The 27,322-nt window shown below is 37.7% G+C and overlaps 1 protein-coding gene across 3 annotated transcripts in view; it reads right to left on the bottom strand.

Annotated features, from left to right (window-relative positions):
• The window catches only part of RNF180 (ring finger protein 180), a 280,184-nt gene extending 269,101 nt beyond the window's left edge, over window positions 1-11,083 (bottom strand). For all 3 annotated transcript variants that reach the window (XM_061187835.1, XM_061187840.1, XM_061187836.1), the window contains exon 1: window positions 10,872-11,083. The gene's annotated coding sequence lies outside the window, so the exon portion shown is untranslated. The remainder of the gene's footprint in view (window positions 1-10,871) is intronic.
• Window positions 11,084-27,322: the final 16,239 nt, after the last annotated feature.

The following is a 27,322-nucleotide window of genomic DNA, read 5'->3' as shown; positions in this document are numbered from 1 at the left end:
AAAGCTTGCCTCTAGCCTCTAGGGAATAGAGCCATATCCTTCAAGTCTCAGCTTAAATGCCTCTCCCTGGAGAAGAAAGGGGAGTGGGTCTTCCTTGACCTATTTTTTCCCCCAATGACCTTTCTAATTCTCCTTCAGAACATTCATCATGCTTTTAATTACTTGTTCCATGTCTGTCTTCCTTGCTGAGCTGCAAACTCCTTAACAGTTTATAACAGTGCTAGCACAGTGTTGGGCATTAATCAGTTGAATGAATGAGTGAATAAGTAAGACAAAAAAAAAAGGCATTCTTTCCTTACTCTGCTTAAAGTCAGGATACAACTTACTGGCATCACCAGGGTAAATTTAGCAAACACTACCAAAGGAAGCTGGTCTCAGCCGTATAATGCTGTTATAGAGACTGAATTTTAGAAGCTCCATTTTAGAATATGATCTGAGCTTCATGACATCTTATGTGGTTTGATGACTATATATCACTGGATGTGTTCAAGTTATTTATAATCCTCTTTATGAAGCTATCCATCAGAAAATAATACTTTTCTCTTTTTAATTAGCAATGGGACAGAAAGTAGTATACTCTCCATATTTTTTAAATGAAAATCTCTACATATAAAACATGAATTCAAGGGGTTGGAATTATTTTAAATACTACTACTATTTTTGAAGACAGTGATTATTAAATGGCATTAGCTCCTTTAATCATCAGGACATTCCTGTGAAGTAGGGATTGTTAACTCTGTTTTATAAATGAGGAAACTGAGGCCTAGAGAAGTAAAGTAACTTCCCAAACTATCTCCATCATTTTATGAGGAGGAAGTTCCTACTTCTAGAATCTTGAGATTTCTAAGGACAAGAGGAGTGAGGTGGACTGAAGTCCTTACAGAGAGTTCAAAGTTGGGAAGGGGGAAAGTGCTCTCTATTAAGTCATTTACTGGAACAGAGAAGGCAACAAACATCATTGGCTGCCCTACCCTATCTGCTGGCATCTTAGGTGACTACAGTAAGAAAAGCAGAAGGTAAGGCATGAAAGCAGTAACTAGCTCTAAGCTTCAAGATCTATATTGTCTTGATCAGCTTTTGGGTGACATCAGAAATACACTTCTTTAGCCATTCTAAAGATAAATCAGGGCTCAATAAGTTAACAGAGTCCACAAAAACTGCACACACTCCTATCTAACCATATGAATTTTAGTGCATTTTACTTTTAACATTTGCTTTGCCTTTGCTTACTCCCCGCTTTTTTGGAATTACAGAATCTGCATCATGATATACCCAATTTGCTATCATTTATTCTCCTGTTCTTATAAGTTTACCACTGTCTGGCAGCAAATGTTTCTGCAGACAGCTATTCTAAATAGTCCCTCAGCATGGATCTCCATGGAATTCAGTGACTCTTAGATGGTGTGCTAAGACAAAGATCTGGTTTATAACCCTGAAACAGCCATGCTGCACCAGTTGTTTCTTCTGCCTTCCCATTCAGTGAGGTCCTTAGAGGCTCCTGAAACAGGCAGGGTTTAGCCTGCCTTCTTTAAATGCTTCCAGACATCTGAGGCACTTACCTATCCTACATTCTGAACAGCTATTCTGACTCTCAGTAAATCCAATATCCACAGTTTCACAACAAAACTTTTAATGGTGATTAGTAAGATCCCCTAACAAAACTGATTTAATTAGTGAAATTTCTTTCTTTAAAGTTCAATTTTTTGAGAATAACATTATTTAAGAAAGTAGCCATTGCACTTTACCCTTCATACAAAATCTTATAAGGAACCTCAAAATATCAACGTGATAAAAACAATGAGGGGGTTAAATATTTCACTGTTTGCAGAACCCCTGAACACAAATTGAGCACTAGGGATATAAAATACCATATTCATGTGACTAATATATATCAAGTCTGAAATTTATGTTACATTCCAATTCCTTTCAATAATAAATCTTCCTTTGTCCCAAAGTATTTCAGAGGTTTCATTTTAGATTGCTTTATTTCTTTTTCTTTCTATACATTTCAATCATGGTGGGGATCTACCGAGACTTGGTATTAAACAGACAAGGTGAGGAAATTACCCATGGTCACTTTTCTGCCCACCTGCTCAGATCTACGGTGGCAGAGATTGCTGATACACAAAGCACTCAGTCCAGTTTCCCTAACAGGCCTTCACCACCTGGTCCTCTGTTATCTACTCTGTTCTTCACAAGGGGCATCTTGCACTATCTTTTATTGCCTGTTTCTCTGGGAGAGGAACTGGCGTGACCCGTGATGCTGTTATGTATTATAACCAGGGTTCTGTGTGTCTCAGGTCTCCAGATGCTCTGCAGCACCCACCACAAATGCCTTACATTCTGCCTAGTAGCTTCTTGGAATTTGCTGGGAACCCAGAAAGTGAACTGCCTGAATTTATCAGGCAGTCTGTATCAAGAGGTGAGGGTGGGCTAGGGATTTGCAGGTGCTGATGTAGAGAAATTCCCTTCAATCGAGGACAATCTGCTTCTTAATTAAGGTTACTTCCCCCCAGCTTTAGTGTTTTAGGAGTTTTTTCCTTTTTGGTTTTGCGGTGAGTTTCCATTTTATTCTACATTTTCATAGGAGCTTTAAGAAAAATGAGAAAAAGCTACATTGGAAGCTGCTATTTAGATGCTGTTTTTGAACTGGGAAACTTTTTTACACAAATTGTTAAGGATTAATAATTTTATTTATATTCCAGTGATAAACTGTGTGGCATGTTTATTTCTTCATTTATTTATTTATACTCGACTTTATCTAGAAGGAATTTATGAAAGTAAGGAAGAGAGCTGCAAACCTTAGAAAGACCAAGGTTATGACTACATGTTGAGTCATAAAACTGTTTCAAAACACAGAGCAAAATACTGAAAAATTTTAAATACTGATATCTTTTAAAACTTCAGCATAAGAAAATACAAACAAAATTAAGAGACAACCCACAGACAGGAAGAAGAAACTTATAAATATAAGCAAATGGTTAATATCTACAATGGCTTCTACAATACAAATTTTTAAAAAGATAAATCTCCAAAAGAAAAATTAACACAATATAAAATCACTATTGCCAGAAGAGGAAACCCAAATGGCCAACAATCATATGAAAAGTGCTCAACTTCACCAGAAATTAGGAAAATTAAAATTAAAACAAGATACCATTTCATGCCCATCACAAGTCTGACAAGACCAAGTGTAAACATAATACAAAGCAACAACAAAAATCTCATAAACCACTATGGGGAAGTATAACTAGACACAAGCATTTCGGAAAGCAATTTGGCAAGATCTGCTAAGACAGAACATATATATGTGGGTCTGCAGTTCTACTTCTAGGTTTGTATGTATTTAAGGAAATATTATATCATAAAAGAATGTTCACTTTAGCAACATTTTGTAGTAGCAAAAAATTAGAAACCAACGGTTTCATCAATAGGAGATTTGACAAATTAATTTGTGCTCATTGATACAATGGAATATTATATAGCAATGAAAGTTGATAAACTAAAGCTACATGTATGTAGAAAAAATTCCAAAGTATGTTAAACAAGGGAAAAAAAAGGCTGCAGAAATATACATGGTAAAGAATAAAACACACAGCACATTAATAGCTACAAAAAAATTAAAGCATGTGCAACAATGTTATAGTTTGTTTACTGATACATGTATATATAGCAAAAGTATAAAAACATGAATGGGAATGATAAATACCAAGTTTGGATAATGGTAACCTCTTCAAAGGGATCTAAGGGAGGCTTAAATTTTATCTGTAATGTATTTTTTCTTAAAAAATCAGAAAAAAATAAAATGTTAATATAAGGTTACATGGTGGAAACATGGGTGTTCATTACATTATTCTCTATACTGTATATTTAAAAGGTTTTATATCTATATTTAAAAATTTAAATTTATTTGCCTTAATAATATGGAAACCACATATTTTGCATCCTATATCACAAGCACCTCTCAATGTGAAAAATCTAAAACATCTTTTTTGTTTTGAAGAGTCCATAAAGCAGCATTAGCTTTCCATTTGAGCCTTAATTACTGAAGAGTGCTACATGTACATTAAAGGGGGAGGGGGGAACTACGACCAAAATGATTACCTGTGCTAGTGCTTCTCACATTTGTGCATCTGAAATATCTGAAAGCTTTTTAAAAGAACAGATGTTCAAGATTTATCTTAAACCTGCTTGAAACAGAGTATCTGCAATGAGAACCACATACACCAAGACTGAAAACCACTGATCTATGAAAATGGCACAAAGAGAAAAATGAGCAATCCTGACTAATTCAGACAAATCATGTGGTTAGAATGGTGAAGGGGCAGTTTTCCCAATGACTATGCAGACAGTTCTGTGTCTCCCACCTGGGCACTGTACAAGCAAAACACAAAATATGAAAAAATGAAATCACTGAAAAGACATGCGTAACTATACCACACCAGCTAACACCACAAAAGAGGGATATTGGTTCTTATGAAATGCATCAATCATAAAATAAAGTGTTCTTGGATGTTAGTAACTGAATTAGACTAGAAAGAAATAGGTATGCCTTTTATGAAATAACGACAGCACAAAAAGGCTTACGTAACTGTAATCAAAACACTCTCTAGATGATATGATTATAGCACTGGATATTCTTTGCCTCCCTCGCCCCCCACTCCAGAGGTACTTTCCACCCTACCTTGCTCTATTTCCCAGGAGGCTGACTTTTGACCTGCAAAAATAGGGCCCCCTAATCTTCTGCCTTCCAGTTGGATTTGCCAGTGGGAAGCACCACCAGGAAATCAGAGGGCTGGAAGAGAGTGAAGCTGGGGTATTTATTTCCCCATCCTTCCCAATCACAGAAAGGCCAGAGGTCGAGTCAGGCAGCATTCCCCACATAGCTACCCTCTCTGGGTTTCAGTCATGATCCAATTCTCTCACCCCTTCAGGCCTAGGAACGATAATGGTTCCCACTATTGTTAGTCCTGAGATGCTTCACCATCTGCTGTTGGTTTATTTTAACCCAGGCACACTTTTAATATTAATCTTCTGAACAACTCCATTTTGAGCCTGCTATGTATTTTCTACCAGAACACTGACACAATTATGAAGCATGGAGATATTCTACCTTACTCTCTTAAGTAAAACATCTTTTGTAGATCTAACCTTACAAGTTGAATATGTCCAGCTAGTACCCAGAGTTATAGGTGCTATACATGATTCAAGAAAATATATATTGAATATCTGACCTGTGCCTTAGAGGGAAAAAAAAACTAGGTGGAAAACAAATTCATTCCCACTCCTGGGCATATATCCAGAGAAAACCATAATTCGAAAAGATACATATACCCCAATGTTCACTGTAGCACTATTTACAATAGCCAGGACATGGAAGCAACCTAAATGTCCATCAAAGGATGAATGGTAAAGAAGATGTGGTACATATATACAATAGAATATTAGCCATAAAAAAAGAACAAAATCATGCCATTTGCAGTGACATGGATGGACCTAGAGATTGTCATACTGAGTGAAGTCAGATGGATATCATATGATATCGCTTACATGTGGAATCTAAAAGAAATGGTACAAATGAACTTATTTACAAAACAGAAATAGAGTCACAGATGTAGGAAACAAACTTATGATTACCAAGGGGGGAAGGGGGGAAGGGGGGAAGGGAGGGAGGGATAAACTGAGAGATTGGGATTGACATACACACACTACTATACATAAAATAGATAATAAGAACCTACTGTATAGCACAGGGAACTCTACTCAATACTCTACAATAACCTATATGGGAAAAGAAACTAAAAAAGAGTGGATATACATGTATGTGTAACTGATTCACTTTGCTGTACAGCAGAAACTAACACAACATTGTAAATCAACTATACTCCAATAAATATTAGTTAAAAAAAAACAAAAAACAAATTCAAGGCCAAAATAAAAGAAATTATCAAAAACAGAGTATTTAACAAATAGAAAGATATGGTAAACTAAAAACAAGAACTAGGGAGTTAGGGAAGGATTTCTGGGAAAAAAGTAGTATTCCATCTGGGTCTTAAAGGGTAAGAGAGAATTTAGATAGCATTAGCAAGTAGAATGGAGAGGAATGGGCATCTTGAGCAAAGAAAATAATATAAGCCAAAACACTAAACTGGGAAAGGGTACGGTTGTTGGGTGAGCAAAAAGTATAATGCCAGACTAGAGTAGAGCAAGCTTTATTTAGGACTCTACAGCCTTAGCTAGTTCTAAGTCAGACAGGTGAAACTATACAAATATTAATTATACAATTTATATATCTTCCAGGAGACCAATGGTCTGGGAAAGAATAAAACCAAAAATTCAAGCAGAATATGGCTAGAAAAATATATCTTAGTTTTAATTTCTAACTCTATTAAATAAACTTTAACACAGTCCCCAATTTACTCATTATACAAGGGGCCCACATATCTATACTATTCATCCCATGCTGCCTAAATTGGTGTTCATATTTCAATTCTGGCTCCTCGGAAATTTTTTTTCACCAGGTTTATGAATAGGCCAGGAGATTCTCAATCAGAATAAGCCTCATGCTTATCTCAGCAATTTTATGAAAGATGTTTTGAAGTTGCTTTTAAAATCTGTGCTAATGACCTACTGCTTGTTTCTAAGGTTTTTCCACCTGTCACATCAGGGAAAGAGATTACAGAACTTGAAGGCAGTTCTATTATTAATAATCTCTAATATTTCTGCTTGCTACAGAGAAATTTATCAAGACAAAAAAAAAAAATGCAACAGCTCCAGTTTCCTTAGCTACATTTTGTAAAAGACTCACCATTCAAATCATTTCCTCAAATATTTTCTAAAATCAAGAAAAGCAATAAAACATCTTGTTAATTATGTGGTTAATGTTTACTGTACCAAAGATACTTAGCTTTGGTTAATATAATATTATTTTTGTAAACATTATTTTATACTAGGGCCAAAAGAAGATATTTTAATGTGGGCATCTTTATGTCACCATTTTATTGGGGACTGCCTACTTATTGGGGCTGTTCTGATGCAGGGAATTCTGATGAGACCTTAAAAATGAACCATTAACCTTCCAAAATGAGAAAAAAATTCATGTTATACATGAAACAGATATTCTCATCCCTTCCCTCTGCTGTCTTCCTTTCCGAACCAACTACTTTCCACCCAAAGGTGGCAATTAAAGATGAAGTAAGGTCAGAGATTAGAGTGAGGGTCAGAGGCAAGGTACAATTCATCAATGGAATGAGATGGGCATGGACCATTACGTGGGAGACAAACCCCTGTATATAACCAGAAGGTAATGTTTACCATCACACTTGCTCATCTTAGAAAGGGTCATGCTAGGGGAAAATTTCTGCTTGTCAGCTGATAATTTATTTGTCACTTCAATAATCTGCATATCAAAATAGGTGATTTCTTTCGAAGTTACCATTTACTCTCATTTAAAAAGAGAGACTTGGCTGCTAAGTAATGGAACATTTTTCCATTTGAATATCAAAAGGATAATACCCCTTCTTTTCATATGCTCCTTATTATGTATTTATTATTCAGTGGAATGGAATGGGGTATATTTGCAGCCACAATACTATCCCTGTTCTCAAGCTACTGACTGTATGGAAAATTCCCTACTTCTGATCCCTCAGAAATGATTTCATATGTTTATCATAAAACTCCTGCTTGATGACTTTAGAGGACTAGGCCAATATCTCTTTAACTGCTAATATAGTTATAACAGACTTCTGACACTTATATGATATATAATATGTATAATACAGATACAAAATTTTCAAACAATCCTAAAATGAAGAAAATGAACATATCCAGTAATTGGTGTGATCAAGAAAATCTCTCCCACACACAACTTGCTAATGATTTTTTTGAAAATAGCAATTTCGCATTTTGATGAGGCCATTTTGACATAGCTATATTACACTCAAAACATATAATGTGGAGCTAAATTTTGATTCTAAATTATTATAAAGATTTACACTTGCATGTATGTGAAGTTCAATTTTTCATATGAAATACAGCCACAACTTAATACAGTTCCAGTATTATATGTGGTTTACTTAATGTATTCTACTTGAAATAAATAATTGATAGGTTGCAATCCAAATTATTACTTTCAAAATGTTTAACAATATGCAAATGTACACACAGATATACATATATGTATTACAAATGTATACAAGCCTACAAGTAAGCAGTGCCCATTTCAGAGTAGTCACTCTGGGAAGGTTACTTCTAATAATCTTGCCATTAATTAAAACTATTTTTTAAAAGATCTTTTGATGTGGACCATTTTTAAAGTCTTTATTGAATTTGTTACAATATTGCTTCTGTTTTATGTTTTTTGGTTTTTTGGCCCCAAGGCATGTGGGATCTTAGCTCCCCGACCACGGATTGAACCTGAGCCCCCTGCATTGGAAGGCGAAGTCTTAACCACTGGACTGCCAGGGAAGTCCCAAAACTATTTTTAAAACACCCTTTCAAAATTGTCTTCATAGCCTTCATGATAACCGTTTAAATATCCTTAATAGCAGTAAAATCCTGAAGGTAGAGCTGAGTTTTGCAACCATGCAGAAATCATTCTGCCAAGTTTAGCAAATAAAAGAGATGTTCAAACTGAGTTACATAGTTTTTGATTACAAAATATAAACCAAAGACAAGTACTTATAAAAGAGATTCTAAAATCATGTTTTTATGTTGCTTGTAAATGAACTAAATTTTTCAAATATTCAAAATAATTGTGAATAGCAGCAGCCCTTTTGGAATAAGTATTTAGCCTCCTAAAATAACTACCTGAAATGACCACTCAAAAAAAAACATAACTTTGACAGCATGTTTGGGGGAAGGGGTAGTGTATTTCATTACCCTATAGTCACACTTCGAAGTCACAAAGCAGCTTTCTTCCAAGAAGTTTAAAATATTTTCCAGACACTACTTCATTAATTCTCCAAATATCCCTTTATGAGAGATAGGACAGATTATCATTCTTTTTCTTCCAGAGTGCTGAGTGAAGATGGTGTAAGGGAAAGAGAACTGTGTGTATTCCATGAGTCAGTAATTAAGTCTAGGCATACCGTGCCCTAAAGTGTGTGCTATGTAGTTAGCAAAATTTAACTGAACTTTTTTAAGCTTTATTCTGTTTGATCAAAAGGCATTATATGAGGTAGATGTGTCATAAAATATTACAGGGATTAAAATGATTATTAATTCATTGCATACTTGACTGGAAGAATTCTTGCTCGATATACAGGAGTCACTTATCAAAGAAGCTAGTGTCTATCCTCAGATACACTCATAAAAGCCCAGTTAAGTCTATTTTATCAAGGGAAAAAAGCTTGTTTTTTTAAAGACTCTTTTCCTTGAATTTTAGAAGAAAAAATATCTTCACTTTGAAAAACCAAATATATAAATGAAACAGATGAAGAAAAATGGGGCAATGAAAGATCTATTGGCAAAATCATTTAAGAGCAAACCCTAGGGAAACGGGTAAATTGTTGACGGCTCTGGAGAGAGAGCACAACATAATATGCACATGATTACAAGTTAATTTTCATTGAAATTATTAAAATGATTATTCTTCTAAATGTTTAATTCTTTTGTATGAGAAAAGAAAACTTGCTGCTCAGGCATACCACCATTCCACTTCTTCATTAAATAAACATTTAGGGTCTCTGCTATGATTATCACTAGGTATACTGGGGCTCCCAGTGGCACCATTTTTATATGGAAGATTAATGGTTTGACAGATGAAAAGACAAACAAATTTAGTCCTTACTACGATTCCAGTGATCCTATTCAACAAATGGAATGATTCTGGTCTTTTAAGTATCACTTTTAGGGGTACTAGTCCAGAAATATGAAAGGACTCAACTCTACTTTTTTAAAGAAAGGTTTTAGTAATTAATGAGTAAATAAAAATACGCCTATTAGAGGGGCACTCAGCGCTAAATTTTGTTTGAGGTTGAGTGACTGACCGGACTGAGGACAACTCTCAGTCAGATAAGCTCTAATCACAGCTCCCACAAGGGCTGCCTGCTTATTTTTGAAATAATCACTTTTCCTCACGGGCGCCTTGGCTGTCTGGTCTATAAAACGGGTAACTTAATAGTAACCTGCCCACACAATGCTCCTTTGAAATTGACTAATGAATGCTCTCCCAGGTGTTAAAACTATTCGATGCTACAAAAATATTGAGTACTGTCTCGAAAAGAACTCGGTGATATACACGTTAGAGCTAATTAGGGCACTAATAATAAATCCCCGCCACCGTATGGACCCTCTCCCCACCTCCGCCCCGCTGCATTTCAGAGCTTACTCATGACCTCTGCCTGACAACAAGTCTGTATACTCCGGATCCGAGGCTCCAACAAAAGCAGCTGAAACGCCGATACCGAAATGGACCAGACAAAAGAAAGTGCGTCTGTGCGAATGGAACGGGCCGTGGGAGGGGGTGTGTGCCGACTCTCCCCACAAGCTCGGAGATGAAACCGGACACAGCGCCTCAACTCCCACCTGCAGGGCGGCCCACACCCGCCCAGCGGCGCCCCGCTGCCGCCCCGCACGCCCCCGGCGCCGCCCGGCTCACGTTTCCAGGCCCCGTGTAATTCCACCCTCCCTCCGGGTCGCGCCCCGAGGCCGCCGCCGCCGCCGCCCCGCAAGCCTCAGGTGCGAAAGTTAAACCGCCTCCGCATCACCTGAGGCCGCGCCGGGAAGCGGCCGGGCCAGCCCAGCCCAGCCCTCGGCGCGTCCTCCCTGCGCCAGCGTGGGGCCCGAGCCGCCGCGGCCAGGCAGGGCCGGGCCGAGACCAGACCCTCGGGCGGCCGCACCCCTCCGGGCTCCAAGCCGCCGGCCCTCACCTGCGTCCGCGTCCCGGAGCGCCCGGCCGCCTGCAGCCCGGCTCTGAGGACTCGCCGCGGCGGCTCCGGCGGCGGCGGCTCTGTTGGCGGCGATGCAGGTTCGGCGAGACGGGAAGCGACAGGAGCCAAACCCCGCGGAAAGCGCTCGAGCTGCGCCGGCGGCCCGGAGCCCGCGGCCTCGGTCTCGGCTCACGGGCGCTCCCCGCTGCCTCCAGCTCTGCGCACCCACCTCAGCGGGTTCCGGCCCGAGCCGCGCGTGGGCGGCGCCCCGCCCCGACCCCTCGCAACCCTGCCAGCAGCGCCAGCTGCGCCGGGCCGGGCGGCACCGAGGGAAAGTTGTGCTCTCTGGTCATCCTTTTACCAGAGCAACAGAAGTTGCGGGTGCCTGCTTCTCCCGTGGCCTCACCCAGCCCCTCCTTTAGTTCAGAGCTCCGCGCCCACCTGCTGAGCCCATTACCTGCTCAGATCGGCTGGCATCCCCCGACCCATCTCCACGCCTAGACTTTTCCTAAGGCAGCGCCACTATCTGAGTTTACTTTTCCCTTCTGATGTCACTGTCCTAGTTGCTTACCTTCTTGTGCCTAAGGTTCCATCCAAGTGCAACTGGGATTAACTACTAAAGTGTTTTTGTTTCCACTCTTGACAGATTACAGTTGGTAGGTGAGTTAATGACCCGCGGTAAATCAAAAGCGCTTAGTCAGGGAGCTAGGGGGCTGCTTTGAGTAAATGCGGACTTGTCAGCACGTCGTGAACTCTGGATTCAGAGCAATGAAAACAGATGATCAAAAGAGTATAAATAAGGTTTGGAATATAAAAAAGCAAGTTTTATTAGTTGGCTTGAGGAAGGGGAACGAAGCTGGGTGGGGGGACCTCAAAAGACTGTACAGCTTTCTCTGCTAGATATAGACATTTCCATTTACCTGACTGGCTTGTTTAGAGCCTTGTTCCAAGACTAAGGTGATATGCAATGATTTCCCACCTGAAAATCTGATGAAATCAACAACAGTAACAATACCACACAAAAACATCACAGGAAAAGAAAACTACAGACTGTATTAATATTGATACAAAAATCCACAACAAAAAACTAGCAAACCAAATCCAGCAATGTAGAAAAAGCATTTTACAACATGACCAAGAGGGATTTGTCTAAGGAATGCAAGGTTGGTTCCATAAAAAGAATTATCAATGTAATACACTCTCTTAATAAAATAAAGGACAAAAACTACAGGATCATCTCACTAGATGAAGAAAAAGCACTTGACAAAATCTAGCACTTTTTCATGATTAAAAACACCCAACAAACTAGGAATAGAAGAGAACATCCTCAATCTGATAAAGGACATCTATAAAAAAAACCTGAAGTTAACATCATACTTCATGGTAAAAGAATGAATACTTTCACCTAAGATCAGGGTAAGACAAAGGAGGTCCCACTCTTGCTACTTTTCTTCAACATTGTACTGCAGGTTCTAACCATGGCAATTAGACAAGGAAAGGTCAAATATCTAATAGTAAATAAAGCAAACAGAAGAAAGAATTATTGAAGAAAACCAGGACAATAGTTCTTAGCCCTGAGGGGCAATAGGATACAAGCTCTCAGCTCAATGGATAAAAATTATCTATGTCACAGTATATTTTTATGAAATTTCAAAACACATGGTTCTAGGAGAAAGATCTTAACAGGTTCCTGGGAGGAAAAAATAGATCATTTATGAAGATTCAGAAATCAGAATGGCATTGGACTTTTTGACAGAAACATAAGTAAAAGATAAATTCTGAAGGAAAATTATTTCCAATCTAGAAGTTAATAAAGGTTAAAAAGGGACTTTCCTGGCGGTCCAGTGGTTAACACCCTGCACTCCCAATGCACGGGGCATGGGTTCAGTCCCTGGTCTGGGAACTAAGATACCACATGCTGCACGGTGCAGCCAAAAATAAAAACAATAAATAAAAATAAAAATAAATAAAGGTTAAAAAAAGACATTTTCAGATATGCAAAGTTTTAAATATTGTTTTCATGCATTCTTTCTCAGAAAACAATTGGAAAATATGCTCTAACACTACAAAGAGGTGAGGTAGGGGGTCTAACAGAAGAGACAGGTGAAGGTTACACCCAAGAAAACTGTGGTAGGTGGAATGACCACCAAAAGATGTCCACGTCCTAATCCCTGGAATCTGTGAATATATTGCATTGCATAGTAAAAGAGACTTTGCTGATAGAGTTATGAACACAAATGTGGAGGTTATCCTGGATTATCCAGGTGGGCCCAATCTAATCTAAAAGCCTTTGCTTTGCATGAGAGTGTGAAGAAAATAGTGTCAAATGTGGCAAAGAGTCTGAGGTTGAGGAGAAGCTACTGGGTTTGCTGACCCATGAGGCAATATAGAATAATAGCTCAGGTGTGGGGCTCTGGAATCGTAGTGCCCTGGCTTGAATCCCAACTCTACTGTTTATAATCATAAAACCTTAGGACAAGTTTCTTTCTTGCTGTGCCTCAGTTTCTTCATCTGTAAATAGAAGATTATAACAATAACACTATAGAGTTAAGAGGTTTTAATGCTTTTATCCACGAAAAGTGCTTAAAATATCTGACACATAGTAAATACTCAATAAATATCAGCTGTTGTTAGTATTATTGACAACCTTTAAGAAAATAGTTTCTATAGAGTAATAATTAGTTAGGACTCATTTCAGTGAAATGACAGAACTCCAACTCTAGTTGGCCCAAGGAAAGTATTCATTATTTCATAAGAATAAATCTATTATAGTTTTATGTACCTTTGGATCTAAGTGATCAAATGATGCCATGGACAAAATATCTCCATCTTTTCCCTCTATTTTTGGCTCTGTGTTGGCTTTATTTTTAGGCAAGATCAGTCTATGTCATGACAAGATTGGCCACCAGGAACTCTAGGAGTAAATTCAACGAAGTTAGCAACCACAATGGAAAAAGAATACTTCTTTCCCAATAGTTGCAGCAAATTTCTGGAACTGAGTCTCAGCATATAGACCTGGATTGCATGCCCATCCCCATCAATTACTGTCACTAGAAGGAGATAACTAGCAGGTTGGCCAGTTCAGTATTATTTGATCACCCATAAAACTGTGTGTGTGTGTGTGTGTGTGTGTGTGTGTGTGTGTTGGGGTGTTGGTGTTGAGGGGAATCAACCTCCTTACTCAGACCACATAGACTGAAAGTGGCAGAGGCGTAGTTCCTCAAAGGAATATTGGGTGCTGTTATCAGAACATGGAAATAGATATTTGGTCAGGCAAAAATAGAAGATGTACATTATAAGTGGTGAGTGTAGTTAATTAAAAACAGAATGAAAAATTACTGAACATCAGAGAGAGCCCAGCTGAGGCTTGAATGATGGTAGAAATCTGTATGTAGGTTTTGTGACCTTCTTCAAAATGTTCAGCATCCCAGGAAGAAAAAAAAAAAGACAGTACAATGATGTAATTTACATCAGGTTCAGGTTTGGGAAGGTGAACATGGCTAAAGGAGAAGAGCCAAAGGAATGAAGGTGTCGTAAAAGAACTGAAGAAATGGCAATCCATGGGGCCAGGTTGGGCAGAGAGGCAATAAGGCCAGAAAGGTATTGGCAAAGTAATCCCTATGTAGCTGAATGTTCCTGCACTAGTAAAGTTATGAACCTAGTGCTAAAATTATTGAGAAAGGCAATGCTCCTAGAGATTTGTAGGTAATAGGGATGGAGATAGAAAGAGACCTCAGGAAAAGGTAGTTGTTTAGTTTTACTTTTAATTCTCTCTCTTCAGGATGTGTAAGGCTAAGTGGACATATTCCAAATTGAACTGAGGTCAAATCAAATCCGAAAAAGCTGAAGAAATTTAATTTTGTAATTGAAATTAACCAGTGCATGCTAATTTATATTTTATTACTATTGGAATGGAATGTAATTCCATTCAAACCACTCTAGTGGCAGTAAATCAGGAGTTTATTAATCAATATTATATTAGTTATTAGTTATAAGTATCTTTAATATGGTTACATAATAATTAAAATATATAAATATTATGTCATAATAAATATATAATGAATAAATTAGTATTAGTATTAATAAAATCAAGCCAGAATTTTTTCTACCAGTTATGATAATTTTCCAATTCTTAAAACACCTAAGAGGAAAAATCTTTCAAAGAAAATCATGATATTGTGAAAATGTCAAAGAAGATTTGAGATTCATGATTTTTCAACTGCATGACCTTAGGCAAGTTATAACTTTAACTCCAAGTTTCCTCAACTATAAAAATGGTTTATCTTAAATGGTATGTCTTAGTTGTTGTGATTATCAAAGGAAATTATCAAATGAGAACAATAGGTGACAGTGTCTTGTAAAGAATAAAATTATTTAAGTATGTCATTTTTTAAATAAGGAACTGTTTTACAATTTAGAAAGCTACTACAGTAACCATTAGGTAGAGTTCACATTAAGTTCTAACCTAATTAGAAGGATACACATTTTAACACTAACTTTCATTAAAGTAGTTCCTTCCAAATTATTGAAGTAATTTCCTAATCAATTTGAGTCTGCTGCCCCTCACCTTAGAGTTGTCTTTTCTAAATTAATAATTCAAAGCACTCTCGTGTAACCAATTCACTTATCTAACATTGAGAATATTACTAGTCAAAAGGTTACATACACCTTCCATCTTCAAATGTTGTTATGGGACCCGTTCCAAATGTTAGTTGTTTGGTTTAACAATTTAAATGAAATTGGTTTATGGAAGCAATTGTTATTTATCAGGGAGTAATAAAAAGAAAGAGCAGAGAATTTAAAAAACGTGATTCATATGTACTGTCTTCCCAAAGTAATCCAGGCAAATATAATCTCTAAAATATTGTGACACTTCTCACTCTAGCTCACTCTCTGGCAGCAGCAAGGTCTCAATCTGACAGACAGCCTATTGCTTTCCCTGCAAAAGGTCGAACCTTCAGTGTGCTTTAATATTTAAGTTTATGGCCTTGGGCATTGTGGACGTGAAATTTAAAATTTACCAAAATAGCATCATTCACACTGGTGCATATTATTTCATGTATATCTCTGTCCCATATCCTTTAATAATCAGAGTGGCTGTCACTTCTGTCCTTTACTGAAAGGATCACAAGTTTGCAATCCAATAACTTCATTTGCTAACTTCACTGTAGGTACCAAGTAAAGAAGGCCATGTCTCTAATTCTTCAAAAAAAAACAAAAAAGATTATAGTTTGAGATTTGCTTTGACAGAGTTAGAGGACAAAGTTCTAGACACACTGCGTCCATGATAGTAGACATTTTAACTATATATTTAACAGTTTTATCCTTTGCAATATGCATAATGGAACAAATGAACGCCACTCTGATAAAAGACCCAAGCCTGTCTCTCTCATTAACTATGTGCTAGTTCTGGTCAAATGACTTAACCTGCCTGAACCTCAGTTTCCTTACCTGTAAAATAACAGAATCATAGAATTTTAGGACTGGAAGGCACCCTAAAAGACCAAGGATGCATGGAAGTTCAGGCCTGTCTTATGTAGTCAGTCTTGAGGCAGAATTCATCTTTAACTTTGGCCTCAGTCTTTGGAGGCCCAAAAAGCCAACTACTGACTAGAGTGTCATTTCTGATAATATAGAGACTTTTTTAATTTTAAAAACCAATCATATTACTATTTTGATATGTTACTAGATCCAAGGTTTAAGGAAAAAATTCTCTCAAGTGATTGTGTGAAGCAATGGGCACATGAAAGAAAGAAAAAATTTTTTTAAAAGTAAGGGCAAGTAAATTAAGTCTGCTTCAGAAAGTGTTTTGCTCAGTCAGGGCACGAGGCTTCAGTGTTTGGGTTTATCACTGAAATTGCATCCATCACTAGTAACAGAATCTTGGGGTTCCGAGAGTTTACAGAGGATAAGTTAGGCGAGTTAAGAGGGGATAACCTTGGTTGGTTATTATTAGAGAGGAAGGAAAGATTAATAATATAACTGCAGTATCCAGTATTGACAGAACCAGACAAAACATATCTTGCATCTCCACCAACCTCAAGTGAAGGTGAACGCTTAGTATCACAAACATGCAGTGCAGTTACCATATAAGCAATCCAGTAGCTATGGTGCTAAGTGATGATTAATGATCGTATTATAATGCCAGACTTCTAAAATAGCTACTATAATTTAATACCAACATTACAGTAATATTTTAAAATAAAACTTCAGCTTTATTTTGATATCCCAGAAATTCATCCTGTGATGGTAATATTTCATTTTGACCTTGACTTTTGTCAAATACAAAGCATTTTGTATAAGCATTCAGGTATTCAATCAAAACATATATTTGGTGCACTTATATGGGAAATTTAGTTCAACTTTCCATCCAATTTAGCAATGGCTTCCAAAATATCCTAGAAGATAGCCATTCAGTTATGATAGGGCTCTTCCAATGATGAGCAATTTACTTCTGAATGAGGCAATATTTTCCTTGTCTTGTTAGTAGACAGCTCTAATTAATCAAATAGTTTCATTATGTTGACCTGAACTCTTCTTGCTTAATAACATTTCATCTAGTGCCCTTAATTCTGTCCTCTTATGTAACATATTAATAGAATAAGTATGTTTTCATGGGGCTAACCTTCAAAGGTTAGCCCTCTGCAGATTTGAAGTCAATCCTTTGTCATATCTTTTCTAGGCCAAGTGTGATCAGGCCTTTCAACCATTTATGGCACATGCAGACCACACCCTTCACTATCCTAGTGTTCTCTTGTAATATTTGATGTCCCCCTTAAGAATGCACGAAACTTAAAAATGAGAACCCAGGACTTAGTGCTTTCATTCACTCAAGACGTTTTTATTGAGCATCTATCACATGGCCTATCTCTAAGGGTAGGATACAGCAGTGAACAAAACAGATAAAAGTCCTTACCCTGTGGAGCTTATATTCTTAATGGGAAAAACAACAAATAAAAAAGTAAAACATACAGTATGTTAGAAAGTAGTATGTGCTGTGGAAAAACACCAAAGCAGTGAAGGGAAATAGGACCTTCTGAGGGTGGAGGTGAGGTTACAATGTAAAATAGTGATCAGGGAGTCACCAAGAAGGTGACTGTGCCCATTTTCTTTTGGTCACCCCTCTAGATCTGCTCTTTTCTTATCCCACCTATTCTCCATCTCAGGAGGCTGACCTGTAGAGTAGACCAGCAGTTCCCCTGCCACCTGGCTTCCCGTTTGGGTTAACCATTGGGGATCCTAGTAAGATATTGGAGGGAGGGAAGAGAGTGAGGTCAAGATATTTATTCCTTGGCCATCACTTAGTGAGGACTCTCAGGTCCCTCTATTAGAAGTTTGGTTCCTCTCAAGGATGTTGGCTCTGCAAAATTCTCTTTCCTTCTGTTTCCAGTAACCACTCCCTTTCTTGTCCCTTTAGGCCTAGGGATGGTGAGCTCTAGGTTACTGCACTATCATTTGTGGTTTCTTTATATCCACACTTTTGAAAATAGTCCCTTTGTTCATGAGCCTTCTTTGACGTTATCCTATTTCAAGTATGCTGTTTCCTGTTGGAACCCTGACTGATGCAGTGATATTTGAGCAAAGATATGAAAAAGATAAGGGTAAGCCATGTGGAGACATGAAGACATGAGTATTGCAGGAGCAGCAAGTACAAAGGCATATTGCTACAGACACAGTCTGGCAGTGCAGAGCACAGAGGAGCTTTCATCTCCCTTGACCATTACATGTCCATTAGTGTAGTCAAAGATTGTAGTAGCTTTCTCGTGGCAGTCATACTCTGTTTATACTGAGCTTGTCATAAATTCAAATCCAATTCTTCTGATTCATTAAGATTTTGGAAAAATATACAGAATTTTAACATGTATTTCCATTAACTTTTATCTTTTTGCCATTAAACAAATACTTAATAGGTACCTACTATGTGTCAAATCTTGTGCTATATACTGGGAATTCAATGGTAAATGAAACAAGAATGGTTTCTACCCTTCTGGAAGCTTCAGCCTAGTATAGGAGACAATTAAATAATCACACAAATAAGTCTGTGCAAAGCTCTGTCAATTGTCAGTTCAGAAAGAAGCCCTTGGGACTGGTATACAGCCAGAGAGTAAGAGTGTCATGTAAAATGAGGCTAGCAAGATAAAAAAGGGTTATATCATGCAGGGCTTCATGGGATATGATAAATATTTTGTTCTTTGTTGCCAGAGCAGTGAGAATCCATTGAAGAGCTCAAGCAGCTGGGTGAATTGCTCAGATTTGTGTTTTGAAAATATTAATCTAGCCATAGTGTGGAGAATGAATTGGAAGGAGTTAAGAATAGATCCAAGAAGACCAATTAGGAGGCCACTGAGAAATGTTGGGATTATGGGTAGAAACAGAATAACCTTCATATTTGAGAGATTTTGAGGTGAAATTGGCAGACAAGGGGAAGTTGGTGTCCATGATGACTGTACTATATTTCTTGTTTGCATTAACTGGCTGGATGGAAGTAGCACTCAAATTATCTAGACAATATTGGAAGAAAAACATGCTTTAGAGAAGAAGAGCAAGAATTTGGTTTGGAATATATAAAACCTAAGATCTCCATAAGATATCCAAGAAGAGAGGTCAACTAGGCAGATGGAAGTGTGAGTCTAGAGCTCAAAAGACAAGTCTCTGTGTAACTGGCAATCCATATAGCTGATAACTATCATGTTGGTTTTGTTTAATGATACAAATCTACCAATATTTCAAAAATCTTGATTCTATTATTTAGAGTATTATTAACTGCTTTTACTACTGAGCTCTCTTAAATTTGGTAATGTGCTTTCCATGTATTCATCCAAATTGGTGACCATTAAACTGGACAGTGCTAAATCCTAGTCAGGCGCTCGGTTTGGAAACCTGGAATCATAAATGGATCCTGACTGTGATTTGGCACAGCACGTTCTAAGCTGTGCCTGATCTCTGAACTATTAGCATATATTTTATATTTTTGGCCACGCTTATTATGCCTTCCTATTCTCTTTCTTCTTGGTATATGTGCCTTTCCTATTTCTGCTGTGTACCTTTTGTTTTCTTTTGTTTTTTAAATTTTTATTGGAGTACAGTTGTTTTACAATGTTGTGTTCGTTTCTACTGTACAGCAAAGTGAATCAGCTATATGTATACATATATTCCCTTTTTTTTTGGATTTCCTTCCCATTTAGGTCACCACAGAGCACTGAGTAGAGCTCCCTGTGCTATACAGTAGGTTCTCATCAGGTATCTATTTTATATATAGTATCAATAGTATATATATGTCGATTGCAATCTCCCAATTCATCCCCCCCCCTTACCCCCTTGGTATCCATATGTTTGTTCTGTATGTCTGTGTCTCTATTTCTGCTTTGTAAATAAGATTGTCTATACCAATTTTTTCAGATTCCACATATATGCGTTAACATACCATATTTGTTTTTATCTTTCTGACTTACTTCACTCTGTATGACAGTCTCTAGGTCCATCCACGTCTCTACAAATGACCCAATTTCGCTCCTTTTAATGGCTGAGTAATATTCCATTGTATATATGTACCACATCTTTATCCATTCCTCTGCTGATGGACATGTCCTGGCTATTGTAAATAGTGTTGCAATGAACATTGTGGTACATGTCTCTTTTTGAATTATGGTTTTCTCCAGGTGTATGCCCAGTAGTGGGATTGCTGGGTCACATGGTAGTTCTATTTTTAGTTTTTTAAGGAGCCTCCATACTGTTCTCCACAGTGGCTGTATCAATTTACATTCCCACCAACAGTGCAAGAGGGTTCCCTTTTCTCCACACCCTCTCATCTGCTGTGTACTTTTAGTGGGATAGACCTAGAAGATACAATTGGGTAGCTGAAAAAGTAGATAAAAATGAAGAAATAACAAAATTTTAAGGTACCAAATGCTTTAAATGTTTACTTGCAAAAGGACTAATGGGAGAATGTTGTGCACCAATGCTATGTGTTTATTGCTCTTTGGCAAAGCTAGGAAACTCCTATTATTGATTTATAGTGTGTCGTCTCTCGTACCTAGTATGAAAGTAGCAGGAATAGCCAGCTGCTGTATCCCTGGTGTATGCAGAACATGGCTCCATCTCCTCTACTGTTCTATACAGTGTTCCAAATCTCAGCCCCTCATACTCAGAGATGGGTTCTAAGGCATCTTCGGCATCTTTATATAAGCTACAGGTCAGCTGTCCCTCTTCTTCTCAGTCAGCTCTTGTCTCTGTTTCCACAAGAAATTCAACCAAAGCAAGCACATTGCAATCTTTGTAGTTTTGTGGATCCCAGAAGGATCATGTTGCACCTCACATGGCATATCACTTTTAAAATCTCACTTGGCTTTCCCTTCACTGAGGCTGAGACTCACTTGGCTGAGTCTTTGCTCCTGGCTGCACAATCACCGGATTCCTCTTTCTGCCCTCTGCACCTCACAGGTCTCAGCTCAGCTCCCCCTGATTGCTGTCCTCCTAGCCCTTCTTTGCTTAGGTATTTCAATCTCCTCTCTCTCTTGCTCTCTTTTCCTTCTGCAGAGCAACTTAGCATTTTTCTGATTTCTACCTCTAAACTTTCATACCTCACAGAGCTCACCAGCAAAGGACCCTCCAGGTACCAAGGACCGTTCTCCTAGGGCAGTGGGAGATTGTAAATTTATGATGAATTTAAAATGAAATACATAATGAATATTTTTATTGTTGGATATTTACAACTTTGTCTCATTCCTTCCACACAGAAGGAAAATCAGCCTATTTTCTGAGTGCCGCAGTTCCACCCCAGTGAAGAGAATAGTAATGGGATGGACATAAAATTGGGCTTAACATAGAAGTCATTCCCTGAAACACTGAAAGATCAGGCTGGAGGGGAAAACAAGAAAGTTGGGAAAATAAGAGGGGTGGAGGGGATGAATTAGTTGGAGAGGTTGTAAGGAAGATAGACATTTTCTGCCCTTAAAATGCTTACATAATAACCTATATGTTATTTGAAAAGAATCAATGAAGGGTAATCCAGTAACTAATAAGGGCTATTAATCTGCAGGTAGAGAAGTAGTGTGATATATATGTGTATTAGTTTTAATTTACACTACAGGATAACTTGCTAATGGTTGAAATAATTAATAAGGAATCCATATCCCAGAGATGTTTAGCTAGTATTTGAAAGACTAACCAGAATGACTAGCTTTATCATTGATCCACACCAAGAGATTTGATAATTAGTATACAGATGTTAGAAATGATTCTTCATTCATGTGGCCAGTTGTGTTCAAAGTATACAGATTGGCAAAAAGAACTTCATGGTTACTTCTACACTTGCATGAATAGGAAATAAGAATCTAGCAATTCCAAGAGGCTATGCTGTTGAGAACAGCTTGACTCCATGCCTGAAGACTCCATTGCGTCACATGTCTAGACATTTTTGGAGGCGTCTGTCATCTGATCTTACCAGGAGGTTGGCAGAACCCTACAGCAAGAATATTGTTGCATCTGCCTTGAGTGAATCTTTCTTGCAAAGTGCTTGAAAGAACAAAGGTCAGGGATGTCACTGAATTTACAGAATAAGTTAATTACCTTTTTATCTTCCCCATTTTTTTGTATTGTGGTAAAATATACATAACATAAACTTTACCTTGTAAACTATTCTTGAATGTAGAGTTTTGGTGGTATTCAGTATATTCATAATGTGGTACCACCACCACCATATATCTCCAGAACTCTTCATCTTATAAAACTGAAACTCGGTACCCACTAAACAATAGAGAGTTATTCCCTGCTCTCAGCCACTTGTAATCACCTTTCTACTTTCTGTCTCTAGGATTTTGTCTACCCTAAGTACTTCATGTAAGTGGAATCATACAGTATTTGTCCTATTGTGACTGGCTTATTTCACTTAGCATAACATCCTCAAGTTTCCTCCATGTTCAATCATGTGTCAGAATATCCTTCCTCTTTAAGACTGTATAATATTCCATTCTCTTTTTTTTTTGTTCCTACTTGTTTTCTTGTATTTGTAGCTGTGGCAAATTTTGGTCTGAGACTTGCTTTCATTGTAAGACTTTGGTGGAGAAGAACAAAGATATGTATTGTCCTTACATATCTCTTTGAACCAGGCTATTGTTATTTACCAAAAGTACCTAATAATCAGGAATGATCAAATTGCCTTAGGGAAGTTCTCAACATTTAGGTTATAATATTTATCATCAACATCTTTCAGTGCTCAATTATTAAATCTCAGGATTATAAATTAATTCTCAGAAAAATATAGCCATATTTAGTGAACAATAGTTTTATGTTAAAGTAGGCACGTTTTCAACAATAAAAATTCTTATTAAATTATTTGATTATTGATTTTATTCATTCATTTGAAGGTTTTTTAACAAATAATGTAATTCTAAATAGTTCTCTTGAACTTTAATTTTAAATGGAGTCAGGGCTTGGATTCAGCCTTTTAGAAATCTGACTGGCAAAGTTTTTTGGTTTCACATTAATTTTTTTTACAGGTGTTCTCATAGCTTAAGGCAGGGGGTGCAAAGGAAATATTTGCTTATAAATGCTGTGTGTGTTCCTAGGACAGTAACCTTTCATTTCTGCATTTTTATTGCAATTGAGAAAGAGCCCAAGGAGGAGTTAAGAACAAAGAAATGGAATTAAAAGAGATCAAATAGAAAATGTTGCCCAAAGGAATTAAACATGAACTATTTCTATGAACTGGAGACAAAAGACATGATCAAGATCAGACTGATGGAATAAATTAGTGCCTACTGCAAAGTCTTTCTCTTGGGTCTAAGTGTAATACAATCATAATTTGAAAATGTAAATTAAATGATTTCAACTGTTTTCCAGTATTGGAAAAAATAATGCTTCTTCTGATAGAAGGTAAAATAACATATTTATTAAGTATTACCATGTGCCCTTTTAATAAACAGTACCTTATTTTTCAACTACTTACTCCTCAGCTCAATACTAAGGCAGTATGACTTGGTTATTAATCGTGCAAGGTCATCAGAGTGGGATAGTGGTATGAATGGTAGAAAGATAAAATGGGCACATTTAGAGGATGTACATTTTCTTATGTAGAAAGGGATATAGAAAAAAGATGAGAGATAACACAGAGCCCCTCCAGATGGGGCAGCAGTTTCCCATGGAGATTTTAGCTGTGGTTGATGCCACTGGTACAAAGTGAGGATTCCTCCAGCATGAAAACTTATACTTATGTTCTGTGCCTGTTTGCCCACCAGGTGGAGATGACAGGTAGAAAACAACTCAAAGAAATTCCTAAGTGCATTTTGCAAAACTAGGTAATGTGTTTCCCAAGAGCATCTATCAATACAGTGCACTGAAGAAAATAGAGCTGCTACCATGTTACACACTTGGGCATCCTCAATGACAAAATTGAAGAGGCTAAGGGCTGAAGGTTGAATCAATCGCCAATGGCCAATGATTTATCAATCAGGCCTGTATAATTAAACACTCATAAAAACCCCAAAGGAGGATGTTTGGAGAGCTTCCACATTGGTGATCCAAACTGATTCCATATGCCACCATGCCAGACCCTAAACTTCATGAAGACAGAAGCTCTTCATCTGGCGGTTGCATTGTACTCTTTAACAGCCTTTGTAATAAACCAGTAATATAGTGAGTAACCTGGTTTCCTGAGTTCTGTGAGCAGCTCTCGCAAATTAATTATACCCAAGGAGGGTACGTGGGAACCTTCAATCTATAGCCTGTTTGTAAGAAGTACAGGTAACAACCTCAACTTGCTTTTGACATCTGAAGTGGAGGGCAGTGGGACTGAGCCCTTAACCTATGGAATCTGATGCTACCTCTGGGTAGATAGAGCCAGTATTGAGTTGAATTGTAAGACGGCCAGTTGATGTCTGATAATTGCTTGGTGGTGTGGGAAAACCCCCTCTTCTCACATCAGAATTGGGTACCAGAATCTTTACCAGGTAAGCTCACAGTGTGAAAACTCACCCTGCCACACACTTGAAACACAAGCACTTTTCACTATGTGTACTGAGGGATAGAAAGCTACAGAAAATAAAAAGAGTTGAGTATGTATGTATAATATGCATGTAAATATACTATGTTAACATGTGTGCATATCGATTTTAGATGGGCAAAGTTTATCATTTCAAATTCCAGAACTAGAGCCATTTTTCCTGGGTCTCAAATCACCATTCTGAAACCACAGCCACCCACCCCTGAAAATCCATACTATCTATGAAAAACAGATAACTATTTTACTCTGAGGTCAAATATCAAACTAAAAATGTTAAGACCCCAAAGGGCTCAAATTGTCAGTGAAATTAGTCATTCTTTAAAAATATACTGTATTTTTCTCTGTTTTCCCCTAGTGACTTCCAAAGTATCAAGTTGACATCCAAAAGCCATTTTAAAAGGAACAGTCAATAGCTTTTCATTATAAAAAATATTCTAACACAGAATAAGACCTATTTAAAACACTTTTAAAAACCAAAGCCTCCTTGTCTTATAATAGTACCTGTATTATAGAAAACATCACTAATGAGAAGACAGGGAATTTAAAACTTACAGGCATTCTTAAAAATACTCTGAACTTGCAAACTTTAATTCACACTTTAGATATTCTTAATAAGAAGAAAGCAAAAACATTAAGGTTTGTGCTTTTGCTAAGGACGAGGCACTTCTGAGCCCTGGTTATATTTGAATGTTTATCCTTTCCTCTAATCGCAGTAGCATAACACCCCCCTTCTAAGCAGAAATTTATGATTGTTTTAAAGTTGCAAGCAGCAATATTTAAATGCAAAAAAAATTTTGAGGATCACGTGTATGACTTTAACATATCTGTGAATTTATGTAACAAGAAACATTTCAGATACCTTGTTGGTTCAATACCTCAAGTATGTATAATTCATTATAAAATTTTTTTTCATCAAAAGGTTTTGGTGTTTAGAACTTTGGTTGTCTGGCCATCTCATTCTGCTCTAATTTACAGCATAAATTTTGGGCAAGTCATATAAATTCTTTGGGGCTTAATAATCTCATCTGTCAACCTCTTTCTAGTATACATAAATATCTTTATACATATGTATTTTTCTGTGGAGAGAATTCACAACTTTCAATGACTTAAAGTATGTGATACAAAAGGAAAAAAATTGTTTTAAATTACTGAGTTAACTAATTTTTAAGGCCTTATATTAAATGCTATTCATGTCTTCCCAGATTCCCTTTACTGGTCAGTCCACTCGTCTCAGCTGTTTTCAGTGTCCATGGATAGAACTCACAGATGCCCTCTTCTCTAAAGGAAAACTTTTGGGGAAATGGTAGCCACCTTGCCTGGGAGACTATGCACACCACCACCCCAAATCCCCACCCCAGTACAGGGCAGTCCTCAACAAATGACTAATTGGCATGTGGTCCTTGCCTCAAGTTGGAATCAATTCTGGGGTGCAATTTGAGCTCCAGAGCTTCCCTGTGGGATCAGATTGAAGTGTGTATCTAGCAGAGAACACATTCTTGAGTAGCTCCCTCTCTACTCTCCTCCCGCTCCTAGCCTTATCTTGTTTCCCTCTCCTCCTCAGAGCATTCACCCAAAATCACTTGAACAGGAATCTCTGTCTCAGGCTCTGTTCCCAGGGAAATAGATTAAGACAGGCACCTTTGAGTTCTCACATTTTATGAGTCTAGGAGGTAGTTTTAGGATCAGACTCTAAGGATGGGTTTCTGTAGTTAGTTCATTCATTCTGGATTATTCTGGAGGTGGATAACAGTGAGGATGCTATCACTGATTGTAAGTGGAATTTGATAGTCCCTGGCATGCTGCAGTTGAATAGTTGCTACCACTTTATTTAGTTCACCATGGTGAACTGGAATGGGATATAGATGAAAAGGGATCTACTACCTGATGCAATGCCTAGTGGGATTGAGCAATGCAGGAAAATAACTATAAGGACTGATGTTGAGTGGTTCTTGCTATGTGTCATTAATTTGTTTAAGAGAGATGACAAAGCGCATATCTATTTATCAACAATGTAAAGCAAAGAGTTAGGGTAGGAGGGCCTCTTTGGCAACATTCAAGGAGACCCTTATTTCCTGCAGCCAGAGGACATGCCATGCTGAAGGCAAGGCTCAGGACCTAATTGTAAGAGTAGCAGAATTTCAGAGAAGATTGAATTCTCAACCCTGGCAAGTGTCTTACATTAAAGTCAGTGCCCTGTTAAGAGAGTGACCTTGAGTCTTGGGAGGAGGTGTGTGGGTAAATGCACATGAGAGCCTTTGAGAACCTTGAACTCCTGCATTCCCTTCAATGCTCTGCACCTGTGGAATTGCCCTACTCCCCTTGTTGGAAGATCACAGTCTATTTGCTTAGGGACTACGCAGAAGCTTCAAATAAGGTGGGTGCCTAACATAATAATCCCCACCCTCCTCAGAATCTTCCCTAGACTTATACTGGCCAGCAGAAAATCAAATCT

The sequence above is a fragment of the Eubalaena glacialis genome, chromosome 4 (assembly GCF_028564815.1).
Source record: "Eubalaena glacialis isolate mEubGla1 chromosome 4, mEubGla1.1.hap2.+ XY, whole genome shotgun sequence".
NCBI lineage: Eukaryota > Metazoa > Chordata > Mammalia > Artiodactyla > Balaenidae > Eubalaena > Eubalaena glacialis.
Note: the sequence above shows the minus strand (reverse complement) of the source record. Positions and strands in the feature narration are given on the sequence as shown.